Here is an 18,344-nt window from a genome sequence, read left to right on the forward strand (position 1 = left end):
TTTCCTCAAATGACTATAAGTCATTCAGACCTTGTCTGGATTGTGAGCATGTGTGTTCCCATGAGTCAGGTTTAGATTGATAAATGTCAGAAGTTGCCTTGTCAAGGTGAAAACAGTAGTAGGTCAGCCAACTGTGGGCGTTCGTGTGTGCTCTGTTGCACCTTTACTCATCACAGATTACGCTGCCTGATACAGTAAATGACAAAGAGCACCTCAGAAATTAATCTGCTCATTACTAGGAGTTGTTACGGGAGCCCTAAATGACAAACATGTTTTCAGAAGCTCATATTCTGCAGTTAGCTGTCTCCTTTTCTGACTAGAGCGTTCGTGTTTATCAAACTCATTTAGCTCACCCTCTCGTGAAATGACTAATGTCCTGCAGCTGCAGAGCTAATTTCCTGACTGCTTGTGATATGTGGAGGTTACCGGGTTCAAACAGTTTTGTAAAATATGCTTACAGGGAGGATAAAATTGCTTGGCTGAGCCTTTTGATTTTTGTGGATACCTTTTTAGTTTAAGAATGTGGCTGTTGTGTTAAAAGGAGGCCCAGTCATAGAGAGGGCTGTCAGCCTCTAGTGGCCACACTGCTTTTGTTTTTATTTACACATTATGCAGTTAGCTCTATCCCATTTCTGGTCAGTTCATTTATGAAGAATTAACTCATCCAAATTTAAATGTAATATTTTCTATATACTTTCAGATTCAGACTCCTGGATTTTTGGTTGATCAATAATATTTAGTAGCATTTTCAGATATCTGGAATTAAAAAAATATTACTTTTAATTCATCTTTATGGTTTGAGGGCATTTCTAAGCAACTATTGTTTTTTTATTGACATTCAGCAACAGACACATTTGCTGGAAACATTTGTGATGTTTAAAAACTTTCCAGCTAAGTATATGTCTTTAGTTCCGTTTGTATAATATTATATTTAAATACCCCTCCTATCAGTACTTTGTAGTGTGACCTCTTTTTAAATTTAGGACAGCATTTTGTCTTCATTTTACAAGGCTGGAGCATACACAAAATAGTCTGACTATTTCATTTGGAACGATCTCTCAAGATCAGCCAGAGTCTAGGTGCCTCTCTTGAAGGGTTGCCACAGTACTAAAATGTTCATACTCGATACCATCGCTAAGAAAAATACCAGTTCCAGTACCAGTTTGGGATACTGTGCCAGTACTTATTTGTGGTTGGGAGCAAATGATACAATTAATTACAATAAGACAATTTTTTAGCTTCCTTTTAATGAGGGCAAAACACAATAAGTAGGGGACAGCTCAGCCCTTGGTTAGAGAAATACATAATTTAAGTGTCATTACTCTGTCGAGCAAAACAGAAGACAAGATTACACATGGTTTTAAGTGGTTATATCCTCTATAGAAGTGTTAACTTTAAGTATTTTATTTTATTATTTACTATGTCAAAACAAATATGGATCTGGAGCCTACAAAACACATTTTTACAGTGCAATCAAGGATCTGGTTCATTCAAATGAAATCAGCAGGAGCCCTGTACAATTTCTGCCATCCTGTTGCAGGATATTTTCTTTAGCCATCAACTAGAGCAGCTATGCGTTAAGTTTTTCTGCTCCCATTGTCCGTCAAAGTCGGGCTCTCACCTGTGTCTGCTGATTAACATGTTCCTATGTCGTGCTGCAGGGGAACGGAGCGTTTTTGTGGTTCAGAGCTGCACACCCGGAAAGTGAATTTCGACGGGAAGCTCAGACGGACAGAACCATCATCAGTGGGCTGTCTGTGTCCGTAAAGCTAAGCTAATATTCAGACAGACAGCGTTAGCTCATGTCATCCGGGAGGTTTTCTGCTTCACTGTTGCAGGTCCAGGAGCTTTACCGGCCTTTACACGTTGCCCTTCATCTGTGGCGTCGCGTTACTTGTTGCGTTAGCATATCTAACTTTGTTTTTTATGTTTGTCTGCCTCATAGCGAAAGATTCTCCAAAGGCTAAAGGTCAATTTGATCATAAGTTTGGATTAATCTTATTTAAAGATCCAATGTTGACATATTTTTGATTTATTTTTTTACTCCACATGGTTTTTATGTGAAATCCCCAGGTATTGCAAAGGTTTTAATTGCAAAGCACTTTAACAAGATTCCCATGGCTACTGGAGAAGAGAATAGGTCTTCAGCATCATAGATCCTCTACCATCCCTGAGAATAAGTATGAAAGGCTTTTTCCCATATTTATTATTTGATTCACACGAGAATCTCCTGGACCGTTTCAATTTTTGTCTCATCTGATTAAAGCATCACTTAACATATCAGTAGAGTTTTGTAAATTCCTTTTTTTAAGGTTGTTTTAGTAGAATGGAAAATGCTTTTTTTCCCCCCAACCAATGTTAGACATGGGGGAAGCATTTAATGGATTGTTAAGGAGACTCTTTCCTGTAGCTCTGAAAAAGTGAGTTTTTGAGATTTCTTTTTCAAATCCCTTACAGCAGTGTTCACTGAACGTGTTGCTGAGATATGGGTCCTCTTCCCTCATATCAGGTCATATTTGTAGGAAGCAAAGGATTACTTAGTAGTTTCGAAAAACTTTGATCACATTTGAAAAGGTGTATAAAAACCTAAATTACATTTATTATAAAGGGATTGTTAGGTGTTTGTATAATTGTGGCATCAATGGTTTTGTTGAAACAACCCCCCGCTAGATCAATGTACTTGAATGAAAGGATGGATTTTTTTTTTACTACAATTTTCAGTATAGTCTTCTGGTAATGTGATGAAAGAGGAATTTATTTCAAGGCCTTTTACACATCTCTGCCAGGGATACACATAAATGTATGTGTCACTGGATCTATTGTGTACTCACTGATCAAATTACCATCATATTACTAATGAGAAAGTTGGTTGAAAATCACTCCAATATACTAGGTTATGAAGATTAGTTGTTTTTTGTGTTATGTGACTTTAAATGGTCATTTAATCTAAATGGAAGACACAGCAATATAACAGTAAACGACCAGTAAGGCGCAACTCAAAGCCCTTCAAAAGGATTTTGTTGACTGCACAAATCGCACAATTGAAGGTCATTGAAGGTAACCAAAGCCCTATAGCTCTGCAAAAAAGTCTCAGTTTTGTTTTTCTGTTTCCTGTAAATCTCCGTTGTAAATATCGTTCACGTTTCTTGGTACGAAACGCAAGAACTAAAAACTTTTAGAACCTCAGAAATCCTCCTCCGCTCTCCTCAATCTAACCACACGGTTTCAGCTTCACGTCGTGCCACCTGCTTTACGTGTTCGATGACACGCTGTCGGCTCTTTCCCCACCTGCAGGACAAAGCCTCGGAGAAGGGAGGGTGCGTGGAGGGAGCAGCAAGGCTTTTGGAAAAGTCTGGTCCTCATTCTGGGAATTATTGCTACTGGAACTATTGAATGTTCACCCATTTAAAAAAAAAAAAAAACATGCAGCAACAACTGTTGCGCTTAATGCAAGTTCTGAAAATTAGGGCTCAGTCTGTTAAATGCGTAGTTGCAACAGGAAACTGGATGCGTTGTGATAATTATGCTGGGAGAAAAGGATTCATGCATTAACCCCTTATGCAGATTTACGTCACCAAAAGCACAGTTTGGATCAAGCCATTCCTAGATACTTGAAAAAGGAAACATTACATAACAAATACTGACGGATTAGGGTTACATTTCTGGGCACAGATCTGAATAACCACACTAAAGTGTCTCAGTGGGGTCAAGTTTAGCTTTAGTAACAGACCTGAGCAAAACTCCTTTATTTCTGTTCTGGATTTGGAGTTGGAGAGCCACTCAAGGATAAATACTTGGCCCCACCTGGCCCAAAAACATCTTTCATGTGCCCCTGATGTCAATTTTTTATTATTTATTCATGATGTATTTGCAAAGAAGTTTCTACCATCAACATTTTAAATATAAAAAGTAAAACCTAAGGGGAAAAATGTATTGCTTGCTCCATAAGCAAATCATAAGGCATGTAGAAAATAATCAAATTTGTTGAATGCGGGCTTCTTTGCTGTTAGTCACTGAAGCAAAGAGAGTTCTTGTTGTGATGATATTGTTGCTTTCACAAAGAAAAAGAAAGAAAGCCTTCCTTGGTGTTTGCTGCTTTGATCACACAGAAGTCTTTAGCCTTCCAGGAAACATTGGCCCAGTTTGACTGTTTCCACTTTACGGCAGCCATGATCTGTCATCGGGGGGTGTTGACCCGTGGTCTCACTCACAGCTCTCACTCCCAGCGTGATGCACCCACTGGCTGACTGAAAACTCGTTGTCATGGTGTAATATTTTCTCACCACTAGAGGGCGGCTCCTTCCCACCTAATAACACAACCGTGCTCCTCAGACTGCTGCGTCTCAATTAAAACTCTTTCTGCAAAGTTTTGCTTTGTGTAGTTTCGACCCCAGTCGGACTAGAATGGCAACATTTAATCATTTATGGGTGTTTATCGTTCATATGAAACCTTAAACATACACCACCAGTAAAGACTATGGACACACCTTTGTCCTTCAATTGTTTTTGCTTAATTTTATTACTTGTAGATACGCAATGAAAACATTGACGCAAAAGTGTGTGGGATTGTGTAGCAAACAAATAATAGTGAAATTACTAATAACAGTATCAAACTATCGTTGATAAAAAATAAAAAAAATACCCCCCTCCCTTTTTTTTTTATTAGGGTACTTACTATGTTGCGCAGCCGGCATTCTCTCTATGAGCGAAGTTAGTCTCTTGACTTGGTTTTCCAAGTCTTGACGGAATTCCCAGATGTAGAATTGAGAATAAATAAATATAGAGTCTAATGACAAGGTGTGTCCAAACTTTGAGCTTTATGTAAATTTAGCAGATGAGTCAGGCTAATTTTTAAATGATTAATATGGCTGGAAAAAGAGGGCACATTGAGTCCACTTCGCTGTAAGCTGCTAATAAAATCCATATGGTGCTAGAAATCCACACGGCGGGTGAACCCTTCAAATGCTACCGTTTTAGGATATTTCATTGTGTTTTTCTATATTTTTACGTTTCAATTATCTAGTTAAATATGCTGCAGTTTATACAAAGTTTGATCGACTTTTTTTTATTACTCTGCATACATAGAGAAAAAATATTCCCACCGATAACGTTTTTTTTATTTATTTTTTGGCCGTTATTCATTAGGGATCTTTAATATTATTATTAATAGCTAATACACACCCCGTGTTATTTATTTAATATTTTTTTTTTTGTATGAACTACAAATCGGGAACATTTTCCCCTAATATCATGCCAAAAATTCAAAGCAGAATCTGCGCATTTGCAAATTTACCTATTACAGCACAAATAGTTGCCCTAAAAATGAAAAGAATAAATGATATAAATAATCGCATATCTAGTGTACTTGCGCAAAGAAACTGCTTTACTAAATCTGGTATTTAAAAAAATATGTTTTTACATTATTGTGTGAGGATCTATTATTTTAAAATGGCTCTGTTATGAACACGCACGGACAAGTCTAATAATTGTTATATTTTAAAGTGTGTTTTTGACCGGAAAAATTAATAAACTTATGTTTTCCAAATAAAATCCATCCATGTGGACACACACACACACAGAGCCAGATAAATGCTTCGTGAAAAGGGTTACTGCAGCACCAAAAGGCAGGAAAAAAACGGGAAAAAACGAGGTAATGAGAGAAAGACCTACACTTTTATTTTTATTTCTGCCAGTCTTAAATCGGGGATTGTGTGTTTTGTTATATTTTTAGCGTTATTTACGCAGGAAATCGGACGCGCAGGTTCTGCGGACATCCGACGGCCTTTCAGACTCCGGTCCTGTCGGGACGGAGAGGCTTTCCGTCACGGAGCGCTTGCAGATCAGCGGCCAGAAACAGCGTCTGTAGGTTGTACCCCTCTGGTAGAGTAAAATGGAATAAAACAAAGTCTTCTTATATATCGCCTCATCGCGACCAGTTGGATCCCTTCCATCGTTGGCGCAGAGCGCTGGCGTTTAATCCTCAATCTACAGGATTAATCAGTGCAACAAAGATGCGTTTTTTCCCCACTGCCAAAACCGCGATGGCGCTTTCATTCTCAGTGGAAGACGTCTTCAAACGAGGGTTGCGCAAAACAATCGCCTGCTGACTACCAAAGACACGGCTTTTTGAAATTGGACTCGCTTTCATATGGATCAGGATGAGCTCTAACTTTAACCACAGCTAGATTTTATCATCATTATCATTTTTTGCTCTGTGTATAATCGCTTAGTTTTCATGACAAAACACGTGTTGCTTTTAATAAAAGGATCAAATGATAATTGGGGAGAGAAGGAGCCGCAAGTATCCATGATGATGCTGCTGGCTGCGTCCTGTGTAGGCACCGTGTAAACAACAAAAACAACAAGAGCAGATAATCAAAATGTCACAGCTTGATAAGCTTCCTGTGTGATGAGAAGGCAGACATTTGACATTTTGGGCTTGTTTTTCCTTCTCTCATCTTCACACGCTCACTCCCTCTCGCGCACGCGCGCGCGCGCACACAAACATACACGCAGGAATTCACTATGAACATGTGTAGAAATACGTTAATAGTGGATCTAAATACGAACAATTGCTGAAAATTAAGCACACTTAATTCTTTTGTTTAGTTCTATACCAGGTTGTAATGTTAAATCGGAAGGAAATGAGCTGAAAATTAAATAAAATATTTTTTTTCCTCTTTAAAAGTGGTTTAGTTAGAAAAGCATTTAATTGTAACTTCTTTAATTTTTCTCTTAAATCTGGGTACTAAAATAAAAAAACCCCAAAACAAAACAAAAACAAAGCAAAATAAGAATAGATGGAACCCGCAGCCTGGAGTTGATGTCATTTAATTTACCCGAGTCATGTCTCTGACAGTAAGAATTGGGGCATGGAAATCCCAAAACAGATGTAAACAATCCTAAACAAGCATCCATCTGCGCAATCTGCAGCAGGGTTTGAATTTCATTTTCTTTGAACTTAGAATATATTAAGTTTCACATCTTTTTTTCTTCTTCTTCGTGTGAGTGTGTGTGTTTATGCTTCTGAGTCACCTGCGGTCTTCAGGACGATGATATTCGCCCCACTGCTGTGTCTCGCTTTAAGTCAGCGTAAACTGGATATTAGCAACGCTAAAGGTTGAATTGGAGCAGTGAAGAGGCGTTGCACTTGTTGTTTTCTTCTGTTTTTTTTTCTTTCTGTTGCTTTTATGAGTCTCAGGAGCTCCCACTCTGTGACAGACGCTTCAGCTGAGAACCAGACGTTGTAGTGGAAAATAAAAACCCAAAAGAAGAAGAAGAAAATAAAAAAAAAGTCCCTCTCAGAATGCTCATTTCAGTCTGGTCATGAAGTTGGAATAATCTTGTTATGAGACAATTTGTTTTCACATTATGTTTGGTTGAGATTCATCTTCAGACGTTTAAAAAGATTCACAGTTTATCTGTCAAGAATAAATCCCTTTGTCACAATCATTTCATTAAATCAGATAAAAAAAATATTATTCCAACTTTCTGAGCAGCTTTAGTACCTGCCTTTAAACATTTATGAGGGGGAAAAGGGATCATGTGCAGTTTTAAATTTCTTTTTAAATAAAAGCATTTCTGTTGTGTGTAATGGAGCAAAAAAGAATTATACGAAATATAAAATATAAAATGTTGCAGTTAATGAAACAGTATTGAAGCAGCGGCATGTGTATTAGAAGTTTTTTCAGTTGCGCTGCTTAAAAATCATAATTTTTTATTCTTTAGCATTTAAACAAAATTGAGTTATGCCATCTTTTTTTTTGTCATTTTCAGCCTCCAAACTCTTGTCATGAAATCTTCTTTTAAATTGGAATTTGACTGATTTTGACCGTTTAAATTAGTATTTCTAAGCTTTCAGTATTTGATAAATTATGATTGTTGTGTAAAATAGATCAGCTTTCCCCCCAACCTTCCAGCCTAAAAGATGTAGAGGATTTTTTTTATGACCTGTAGTATTTTGCTCAAATTAAGCTGGCCTACAAATGGTGGAATACACACAAATGAATAAATAAAATAGAAAAAAAATCTAATTTAATAAAAAATCTGAGTGAATTCCTGTCAGGGAAGGGATCTCTTTGTAAAATGTTCCTACTCTGGTCTGGTGAAAAGGGGGAATCTAAAGTCTGCGATGCTTGGCATGCGACGGGATGTCCTCCCCCCTCTGGCTCTGTTGTAACGACCATTCTCTGTGTATTTTACCTTTCATCTTTCTACTTCACATATCGCTGTAATTTTACACCACAAATGAGCTCCGTCAGACTTTGATACTGAGATGCCTGCACAGACGCGCCGTGCCCTCGCCAAGGAGCAAGTCAGACACTGTCTGCACTGTATAATCTCCAAAAGCATCACATCTAAATTACCTACATGGATAGTTACTTATTACATTATTAACCCTTATGAAATATTTTTGCAATGCATTTTCATTTATGCAAGATCATGTATTTTCTGGTTGTACTCTGATTTAATGAGTTTTCTGGCTTTAATGCTGCATTAAGCCGCTCCTCACCTATGTCTCCCTTCCTTGCTGAAATCGGTGCCTGCATCAAATGAAACAGCACATTTTGTCTTATCGGGGGAAACTGACAGCTCCTTCTGAAAAGCGAGCCGTAGGCATCAAAGCAGTTGTTGTGGTTGAGCTGCTCTGTGTTAATTTTACGTTTTTTTTTTGTTGTTGAGGTGGATGTTCAGTGGGCCTCCTATCGTCTCTCTGCATGGTTCTGTTTTTACTGTCATACTCTCAGTAAGCTGCAGATTGTGAGAGTCCAGTCCAGAGATTTTTTATTTATTTTACTAAAAATAAATTTGGGTTTGTTTTACAGTCTTTCTCAGTACCGGCTTGTTGCATATCATCTTCTGCGAGCCCTTTTTCTGGAAATTAAAACATAATTTCCCACTACAGATGTAATTGTGCCAGTGTCATTAAAGGTGAAAATGCAGAAATCAGCTTCAAGTTTAAATTGGACAGAAAAGTAAATGAGGAAAAAAAATCACAGGTCATCTTTTGTTGATTTCTTTTGCCCTTTTTAGAAAGCTTTTATTTTTTACCTTAAGGAGCTATGTTATTAAATAAAAAAGAAACGGAAAACTCTGGGTAAGATAAAAGCATAATTTTCAGAAACAGTCTGTAAATATAAATGGAAAGCTTTGACTGCTTTTATTGCAAAATAAGACATGACATTGATTGCATATACATATAAAATTTTTTGCAAAAAAAAATCAGCTGTGATATATTAAAGGTATCGATATACAAATTATTGTTGTGAAGAAGCCCAGAGAGACCCGAGAACGCATTACAGTTTCCAGTTCATATTTATCAACGCAATCTTTTTCTTGTCTAACATGTTGAGAAAGTTCTGCCGGCGAGTTTCCAAATGGCTTTGGTTTCTAACATTATGCATACAAATGAATTCGGAGAGCGACGTTCATTATTATTGCTTTCTCTGTTTATATTTTAGCAGAATGCCGGCGCTCTTAATATAATTTAACTGACACTAAAAGAAGAAGGAAAATAAAAACACCAAGCGAGGCCGGCTTTTGTATTTTCTTCCTTTATGCTTCTGGATAAAATTGTTGCACGAAAGTATCAGAGCATCCAGTCCTGCGTTGACCCTTAAAATCCATTAGTGAGGCTGATTTATGAGCGGCTATAAATGTGAAGTGTGGAAATTTTGTGGAGAAGAAATTGCAAAGCAGTGAAATTTATACATTTAAAAAATAAAACGTTTTAAGAAAACCTCTGATTGAGATTTTATATATATATATATATATATATATATATATATATATATATATATATATATATATATATATATATATATATACATTTCATTTTAAGCCAAATTCTAAATTCACTGTCTCTTGGAGTTTCAAAGGGAGCTTTACTACCTGAGGTGAGCTTGAAGTATGATGCTTCTGTGCATTAAAGCCTCAGAGTTTAAAGTAATAAAGCTGAAATAAATAAGGTTGCTTAAGGCCCCAGTCTTATTTCCTCATCAACCATTCATGCAAGGCCAGCGGTCTGCAACCTGTGGCGCCAGAGCCACATGTGGCTCCTTGGCCCCTTCACAGTGGCTTTCGGGAACCTTCACCACATCTGATATATTTTTATTTATTAATTTTTTTTCTGCCGCTAGTGGCCTTTATTTGGCTGCTGCCAGACAGGAAATGGGTGAAGAGCAAAGGGGAGTAACATGCAGCAAAGGTCTCCAGGTCGGGACCCAAACCCGTAGAGGACTGAGGCCTCTGTACATGGGTCATGTTCCTCTTCCCCTTTATTTAAGGGGTAGCAAATTCTTGTTATTTTCCAAAATATGGAAATGACTATTTTAGCTCCCTAAAATATACTGAAGCTTTTTCTCTTAAACCTCATTTCAAAAGTTTGAAGCTTTTCTTTGGACTAAATCCCCAAAATAAAATAACACTTCATTTAACGTTCATAATAAAAAAAAATAAAAAAAATTTAAAGGCAATGCTGTAACGCTGGACAAGTTATTTACTTTACCCCTCGGGTCCAGTGGGTTTTTATAGCTATAGACAGATTTTGTTTGGCGGGAGGAGCTATGGAGTTTAAAGGTGGCTGAGATGGGCAAAGTAGGAAAAATCTGATATGCCTATGCTAGTCTGGATTATGAAAATTTGAATCTAAGCTTCACACAAAGTCTCTCCTTGTTTATTGGAGCTAAAGTTCAAATTTCTAGCAGACAACTGTCTCTGTCAAAAATGTCCTAAAATAGCCCGGGTGTTTACCAGAGGACGTGCTAACCTGTTAGTGTGTGGGTTTCTTTCACGTTAACAATGAACATATCAAATATTTCTTTAAATAAAATGTTAATGAGTGGTAACATTTAAAACAAAACCTCATGTTTTTTTGTTATGTTGGGCATCATTAGGTAACCGGGGAGGCTGCCTGCTGTGAAGCAGGACCAGCTTTAGGGAAATGAGATATTGTTACCAAACTGAGTCATCCCGTCCCGGTTAAAGCACACGCCCAGAGCTGCTGCCACCCTCATCCAGTCTCACGCAGGTAAACACTCCCACACCTCTTTTCTTCCCCAACACGCTCATTCAGCCGTGGATCCATCAGCACACTCCTCCATTTGGACGTCCCATAATAATGTTTACTGAGTGGATAAAGGCCTTTGGCTCAGAGGCACTAAACGGGTCACCTTGACAGATATTATAAATCTGTCGTCATGTTTAGCCCCTCCCCTCCGATGTGTCTTGATTCACTAGTTGTTTATTAAGGCACCTTCAAACTAGTCATTGTTCTAATAAATAAAGGGAAGACTTATTAATTCATCTATAAAAAAAAGAAAAGAAATGCTGCAGAACTGTGTAAATAAATATCAGTTCTTCTAAAACGTGTATCTAATTAATTGGAGCGTAATCTTTCTGAGCTTAGCAGCAATGCTGACGTTCTTGCTCTCTTTAAATCTTAACCAGGACCTCGTGTTTTTCAGTTTGCTTCATCAGTGGAAGACGATTGGATGTTTTAGGTGGTCAGCCGCAAACGCAGACAAAAAGCAACCCCAACCCATCGACTTTGGGTCTTCCCAGAGTTCATAGGGTTGCCGTTTGTGTAAAATTTGGACTGTTGGAGGCAAAAGCAGTTTCGTCCAGCTCTGCAAAGATGGTGCTGCATCTCCAGTTTAAGTGTTAGTTGCTCTCTTGGGAGGCAGCCAGCTTTTTTTTTTTTTCTACAGCGAGTTGAAGGAAAGAAGTTGGGTTTATCTATTTGATTTTAAGGTTCAAATTACTTTCTTCTAACTGAAACGCTTCCAGGTTTGTTTAAGGGGACAACGCTGAGGTGTGTTTTCTGCTGTCACAGCTCAGTGTGTATATGGCAGCTCAAACCGTTGGTTAGGTAAAGGGCGTTTACCGATTAGAAAGAGATTATATCTTCAACTCGCAACCTTTTGATAACTGAGCAGATGAAATGTGAAACCGGCTGATTCCGGCCACAAATCAATTTCTTGTACTTGTTGAACTGGCCTGTGTTCCCACCGCAGGCAGAACTGCCTTCTAATCCAGCCATTTTGCCCATATGTGACCCATATCTGATTTTCTCCTGTTTATTATGACACAATTCAGACTTATTTCATGTCATATCCTGGCCACTCTCATACATTGTCCTATCTCAGATACATCTCAGATTTATTTTAAAGCATCCTCAGCCAGAAACGGCTATGTCGCTTGTCGCCCGATTTATTTATTTTTTTCCCCCAGATTTGCGTTTGACAGTTTTACCATTTAGCGGCGGAGGAGGCAGGAAGTTGCAAACGGTGGACAAAACAAGCACAGCAGATGTTGTGATTACGCCTCTGTTTGATACCTAAATGCTCACGTTCATTGTTTGGAGCTGCAGGTTTATGCCTCTATTCACCCTCCGTGCAGAAGAATGTGACTTACATGCTACTTCCTGTTACTAGAGTGGGCCTTCTATAAAATCTAATTCCTAAAACAGCAGTATCATCAAATACTACGGAAGAAAATGTTGGTGTTGGTAAATTTGTCGGCTCTGATTGCACAACTTTAGAACTGATGCACATGGACTGAAATGTGTAGCAACCGACCCATGCGTGCAGCATGCAACCTCAAGTCATCTGGGCACGTGGCTCAGGACTGAAGGCCAGTCACTCTGGATTCTGACGGCGGCTTGATTAAAATTTTAATGTGAACAACTGCTCAAGCAAAATCCCAGCAAAAACCATCAGACCACACTTAGGGATTGTTGCCGAAACTTGCAGCAGTTTTGGCCTTTGTGTCCATGTCTACTTGGATAAAACACTGGCTTTTTGAAAATGCACCCATACATAGCTGCTTGTTGGAAAAGAGGTGTTATTTTAATACTAAAATCAGTTTATTGTTACTGATTTTAGGGCTGTAGTTCTCTGGATAGTTCAGGACTTTGGTTATTATCTTGATAATGTTATCTGAGTCATCATTTAAACCATTTCACATCTGTCTGAGAACAATTCTGTAACCAAATGACTGTTTTCAAACAGTGGATCGGGTTTGATGTCAGGGTTGCGCTCATGATATGGGCTAGGATTATTTTTGTGTGTGTGTGTGTGGGGGGGGGGGGGGCTCTTTGTTTTATTCAGTTAAAGTAAGATATTTACGACCAACAATGAGATGGCACACATAATGCTCAATGTAATCAAAATACTATTTCTTGTGGCAGAAACACTTGAAGATGCATACAGATTTTCCAGCCAAAAGATAAAACTCCATCCCTGGATTGCACAAGTCTGAAATGTAACTAAACCTTTTCAATGTCATTTTTTTCATGTTGTATGACTTTTTTTTTTTTTTTAAATCATCACTAAAGGAAGATTTTGACCCATGACAATACGCCTTGCACAAACAGGTGGCTGATATCCATTCACGAAGGAGGATTTGTGCAGTTCAGAGATCTGAAAGCAAACCTCTTTGCCAGTCATGCATTGAAATGAGTGAGAAAACAAGCACCTGGCTCAACTGTTGTGACAGAAACGTCACTTTTATTTTTGCAGTTTAGTTGCATTTCCTGATGTTCCACATATTGTGAGCTTGGCATTTACAGAAGAGGAGTGTGACCTTTGAACGTCAGTATAAAAAAAGCCTAATTTGAATATTGCACACAGCTGTAAATAGTGTGTAAATACAGCACACTGGGATAGTGCTGTTTTTTTTAAAAACATGCAGAAATCTGGTTCTACCTAAGAGAATAATAATGTAGGAGCTGAATTCGGTAATGAAAGCCATTTGTTTTGTACAATTTTCAGTTGCAGATAGTTTCGTCTTTAGTCATTCACTTGTGCACATAACTGTGCATAGTATAGTAATTCAGGCATAATCTCAAGGCAACTGTTGTCTTTCGCAGGACCTTGAAAAAAGTATTCATACCCTTTAAACCATCCACATTTTGTCTAGCTACACCTAAAAACTGAAGCGCATTATACTGGGATTCTTACCTAATAGATCAATACAAAGTAGTGCAAAACTCTGATATGGAATGAAAATTATGCAATACATTTTGTAGAACCACCTTTTGCTGCAATTTCATTTGCAAAACATTTGGGGTATATCTTTACCAGCTTTGCACATCTGGAAACTTGTTTATTCTTCGTCCATTATTCTTCCCTAAAAGCTTGAGTGCCATCAGATTAGATTGAGAATCTGTGCCAAGACTTGAAAGTTAATATTCACAGATGTTCTCCATGGGATTTAGCCCTGGACTTTGACCGTCCTAGCGGCTGCACCGGTTATGCAGCCGCTAACATATTGTCCTACAGTGTTGTCCTGTATTTGGCTCCATTACTCATCTCTAAACTGTCACCACCATCCCTGTCCCTGCTGAAGGAAGCCTTCGCACAACATGATGCTGCCATGTTTTATAATGGAGATGGTGTTTGCAGGGTGTGAAGTGTAATCATTTCTCCACACACTGCATTGCCCGGAGCATCGTCTTTAACATGTTTGCTGTGTTCACCTACCCAGCTTGCAGCATGTTTTTAAAATGACCTTTAACGGGTTTCTTCTTCAGTGACAGATTCGTGGACAGACTGTCCCATCTGACCTTTGGATCTCTGCAGCTTCTCCAGTTGGGCCAGATTAAACTGCGCTCCTTGATACTCTCAAAGCTTGTTGTGTTGCTTTATAACCTAAAGCTGCTTTTAACTGTTAAACAACTTTCTCCCTGACTGGTCTGTTGAGTTCCTTATTCTACATGTTGTTGTTTAAGAAGACTAAGTTACACACTGGTACGCTTCGGTCACCAAAGCTGCCTATTCTGGAGGCAACTTCTTGCTTGACCTGCATTTCAATTTCAGGTTAAGGGGGACTGAATTCAAATTCACACAACACTTGTAACATTTGTATCCATACAAAAAAACTAAAAAGCTACTAATTGAAACCATGAATCCTATTCCTTCCACTTCCCCCGCAATGCACGACTGTGTCGGCCCATCACCTAAAATCCGAATAAAATACATTGGTGCTTTTGGGTGTAACATGACAGAATGTGAAAAGTTGTTGGGGTGTGAACACTTTTGCAATACGCTGTATTACATAGTTCATCCCGCCGTCGGACTCTGAGTGTTTACAAGCTCTACAGGGAACATGATCCAAATGTCTGTCAGAGGGAATTCTTTTTTTTTATCAAATGGTTGCAAAATCAATCCCTATTCACATTTGAAGTCCGAGGCTACACCTGAAGGATTATCAGAAATGTTACGTATTGTCGCCAACAGATAAGAAGCCTTTTAAATTGCTGCTGCACCATAAAAAAAAGATGCAGAGGAGGCATGCAGAGAGATGAAAGGCAGGAGAATTGAAGGAGATAAGTCACAGAAGGTGTTGCGAGTTCAGGTGAGAGGAGTATGTGGGCACCCGAAGAGAAAATGTTAAACATCTGCTCGCAGCCGCTCTGCCTCCTGTCAAAAAACTCTCCCTAAATAGTAAAGCCTTGTCTGAAACCCACAAACTTTTTTCAGTTTTGTTTTTCAGAAGAGGGTGCGAAAAAAAGAATGAGAAAAAAAAATGACCTGTTGGTTCACCTTAAAAGCTGATAAAATGTTTTTAGTCAGGATGTGTTCGTATTCCTGGAACGCTTTGAGTATCTGCCACGCCGCTGTTAATTTATCAGAAACGGTCCATCTGAGACACATTCCCGTTTTCAGAGGTGGCTCCCTACTGCCTGCCTGTCACACAGCGCCGTGCAAGAAAACAATCTGCTAATTTGAAGAGTTATTCATGCTGACTCGCAGTCGCTGGCAGCCAGCTCGCCACTCATCTCATCAGCCGGTTGCAGATTTCTAGCTGTGATATATTAAAGCGGAGCTTTGACTCATCAGAGGCCTGGACTGTCTCATTGTGCGTCAGCTCCTGACCAAAATCTCTTCAGCCAACCTGGCAACCTGCCTGGGATCACCCTCACAACATGCAGAGAAAGCAATGAAAATTTAGATTTTTTTTCTTTTCTTTGAAACTCACTTCAAAGAAGCTTTAAGTGTGATTTCAGAGTTTTCAGTCTTTTATCTAATTGGCAAACTATTTTTTTTTTCTACGTTGGCTGACAAATAAAGTCATCCGAGAAAGCTAACCACACTATGTTGCTGGAGAAATTCAGAAGTAAGAGCACAATAGATGTTTTTTTACTTTAAAATATGTAAAAGTTGCTAATTTAGGAGGCCTTTCTACTGAATGTGGCATTGAAATCTAAACTTGTTTTGTGTAGCTACGAGCAGGTGAGACAGGAAATTGCGTGGGTGATGTTTGCAATAGCAGCAGTCCTCAGAGTTTTAAATTGTGTGCAATTTGACAGATATTATACCATCAAAACATTAAATGCGCATATCCTGATGTATATTGGAGAATGGCTTGAGTTTTTTGTTTTTTGTTTTTTTTGAACAGCTAAGCAGATGTGTAGGTGGGGCAGCATAAGGACTTCATTTCCAGCTGATCCACATGGACCACCATCGCACAGTGCAAACAAACCTGAGCTGCTTGTCTTTCTTTTTGGAACAAGTGTGAACAAAGTCCCTGATGTTCTGCACAGAAGAAAAACAAAGACGCCATTTGACATTTACAGTGATCAGCTACTCCCAGCTTAGGCTAATGCATGCTTTTTGTGCAGTGTGTGCAGTAAATCCTCCCCTCATGAATGAAGAAGGTGTTTCTGTTATTTAACTTAAAGCAGACAAGTGATAGAGGAGCCATCCATTGACTCACAGCACTTCAAGCCGTAGCCTCAAAAGTGACCACATGGGCCATTCAGTTAGGAACTGAAGTTTAAGACCTGAAGGGTTCATGGTTTGACTTTTATACCCACACAGCAGGTACTAACCATAGTCCTCTTTTTGTAACATGCAATTTGTCGAAGCTCAGTCACCAATAGTGAAAATCTTCACTGGCACAGAATTATTTTTTTTAAACCGATGATCCTCTTTGTGTCATGAACATGTCATGAACACTTCTTATGTGATTTAATCACACATTAATCATTAGGTCTTCTTTTATACTATTAAAATTCTTGCTAACTGGACAGTCATGTCCTATAAAACTTGGGCCCAGTGGTGTGTTTCAGCTGTTCTCTTTCCAAGGAGGAAGGATTTCATATCAGGCAGCTTCAGGGATCTCTGCCAAGAATAGGGTGCACAAGTTTAAGTTGAGTTGAAAGTCCAGTTGAAACATCCAACATGTCTACGTTTCAACAGGCTAGTTCAGGGGTCAGCAAGCTGTTATAGTGCAAAGAGCCATATTTCCCCTAGCTCCTATAGAATAAAAACTATCTTGGACCACTAGGCCTGCATGACCTTTGAAAAAGATAGTACTCAGGTTTGGTAAATATCTAATAAATCAAGAGTGTTTCGAGAATTGAAGGAAAAAGCAAATTGCTTGTAAACGCATGACCAATAAATTGATTTAAATAAATAAAATGAAACAGTTCCTTCTACCAATAGTGCCATTTTGTTGTGGAAATGATGTGCAGATATCTCATGAGAACACTTCAAAGTCACTCCTCAGGTCTATATCACTTTTGACCAAAGTTATTAAGAGCCACTGTGAAGGGCCTAAAGAGACGTGTGTGGTTCCATAGCTACAGGCTGCATATCTTTGAGTTTAGGTAAAGTGGAAAAATGTGGAGGGTTTTGTCCTGATTTTCCTACCCACTTTCTGTGATGCACCAGTATTACTGACAACACAACAGCATGGCAATGCGACCGCCATGCTGGACAGTTGGTCCAGTGTTTTTTAGTGTTCTTAAGTGTCACCTTTAGCCTTTTGAACATTATTCCAGCCATTGTGGCAAAAAAAGCAGTTCAGGCCTTTTCTCATATGACCATACAGTTCTCTTCCAGGATGTGTTTTCTTTTTTTTTTTTTTACCGTGTTAGCAGCCCCCAATGGCAGTCAGGCTTGAAGGTTGTAATGCTATGGGATAACTGTCAATATAAACATATGTGTAGGTTTCTGAATTTGTAAAGGTAAGTCAATAAACATGAATAAATTTAAGATTTGTATTTGTTCCTGGTTGTCAACTCATACATGCGTGTCACATTAAATGTTTCATCTATGAGAATACAAGTTTAGGAGTTACAAATACAGTTAGAGTTACAACTTTGTAACAGTACTAGTACAAATTACAAATTTACAAGTATGAATCACAAATATACAATTACAAAGCAAATTTACGAGTATGAATCTCAAATTTATGAGAACGACAACCCCTGATGAAGCTATTTTACACTTCTTACCAATTGGTAATGGTAATGCACTTGAATGTTTTTCACCAACCACCATTAAACAAGAAGTAGAGAAAGAAGAAAACAACACTTGCATTCTCACAGATGAAAC

General features: G+C 38.5%; 1 long non-coding RNA gene across 2 annotated transcripts in view; it reads left to right on the forward strand.

Annotated features, from left to right (window-relative positions):
* The window catches only part of LOC105937220, a 117,039-nt gene that overhangs the window by 48,116 nt on the left and 50,579 nt on the right, over window positions 1-18,344 (forward strand). The window contains exon 4 of one of the 2 annotated variants that reach the window (XR_001166921.3): window positions 10,896-11,029. The exons of the other annotated variant lie outside the window; for it this stretch is intronic. This is a non-coding gene — a long non-coding RNA (uncharacterized LOC105937220). The remainder of the gene's footprint in view (window positions 1-10,895; window positions 11,030-18,344) is intronic. 2 annotated transcript variants of the gene reach the window in all.

Source organism: Fundulus heteroclitus, chromosome 22 (assembly GCF_011125445.2).
Source record: "Fundulus heteroclitus isolate FHET01 chromosome 22, MU-UCD_Fhet_4.1, whole genome shotgun sequence".
NCBI lineage: Eukaryota > Metazoa > Chordata > Actinopteri > Cyprinodontiformes > Fundulidae > Fundulus > Fundulus heteroclitus.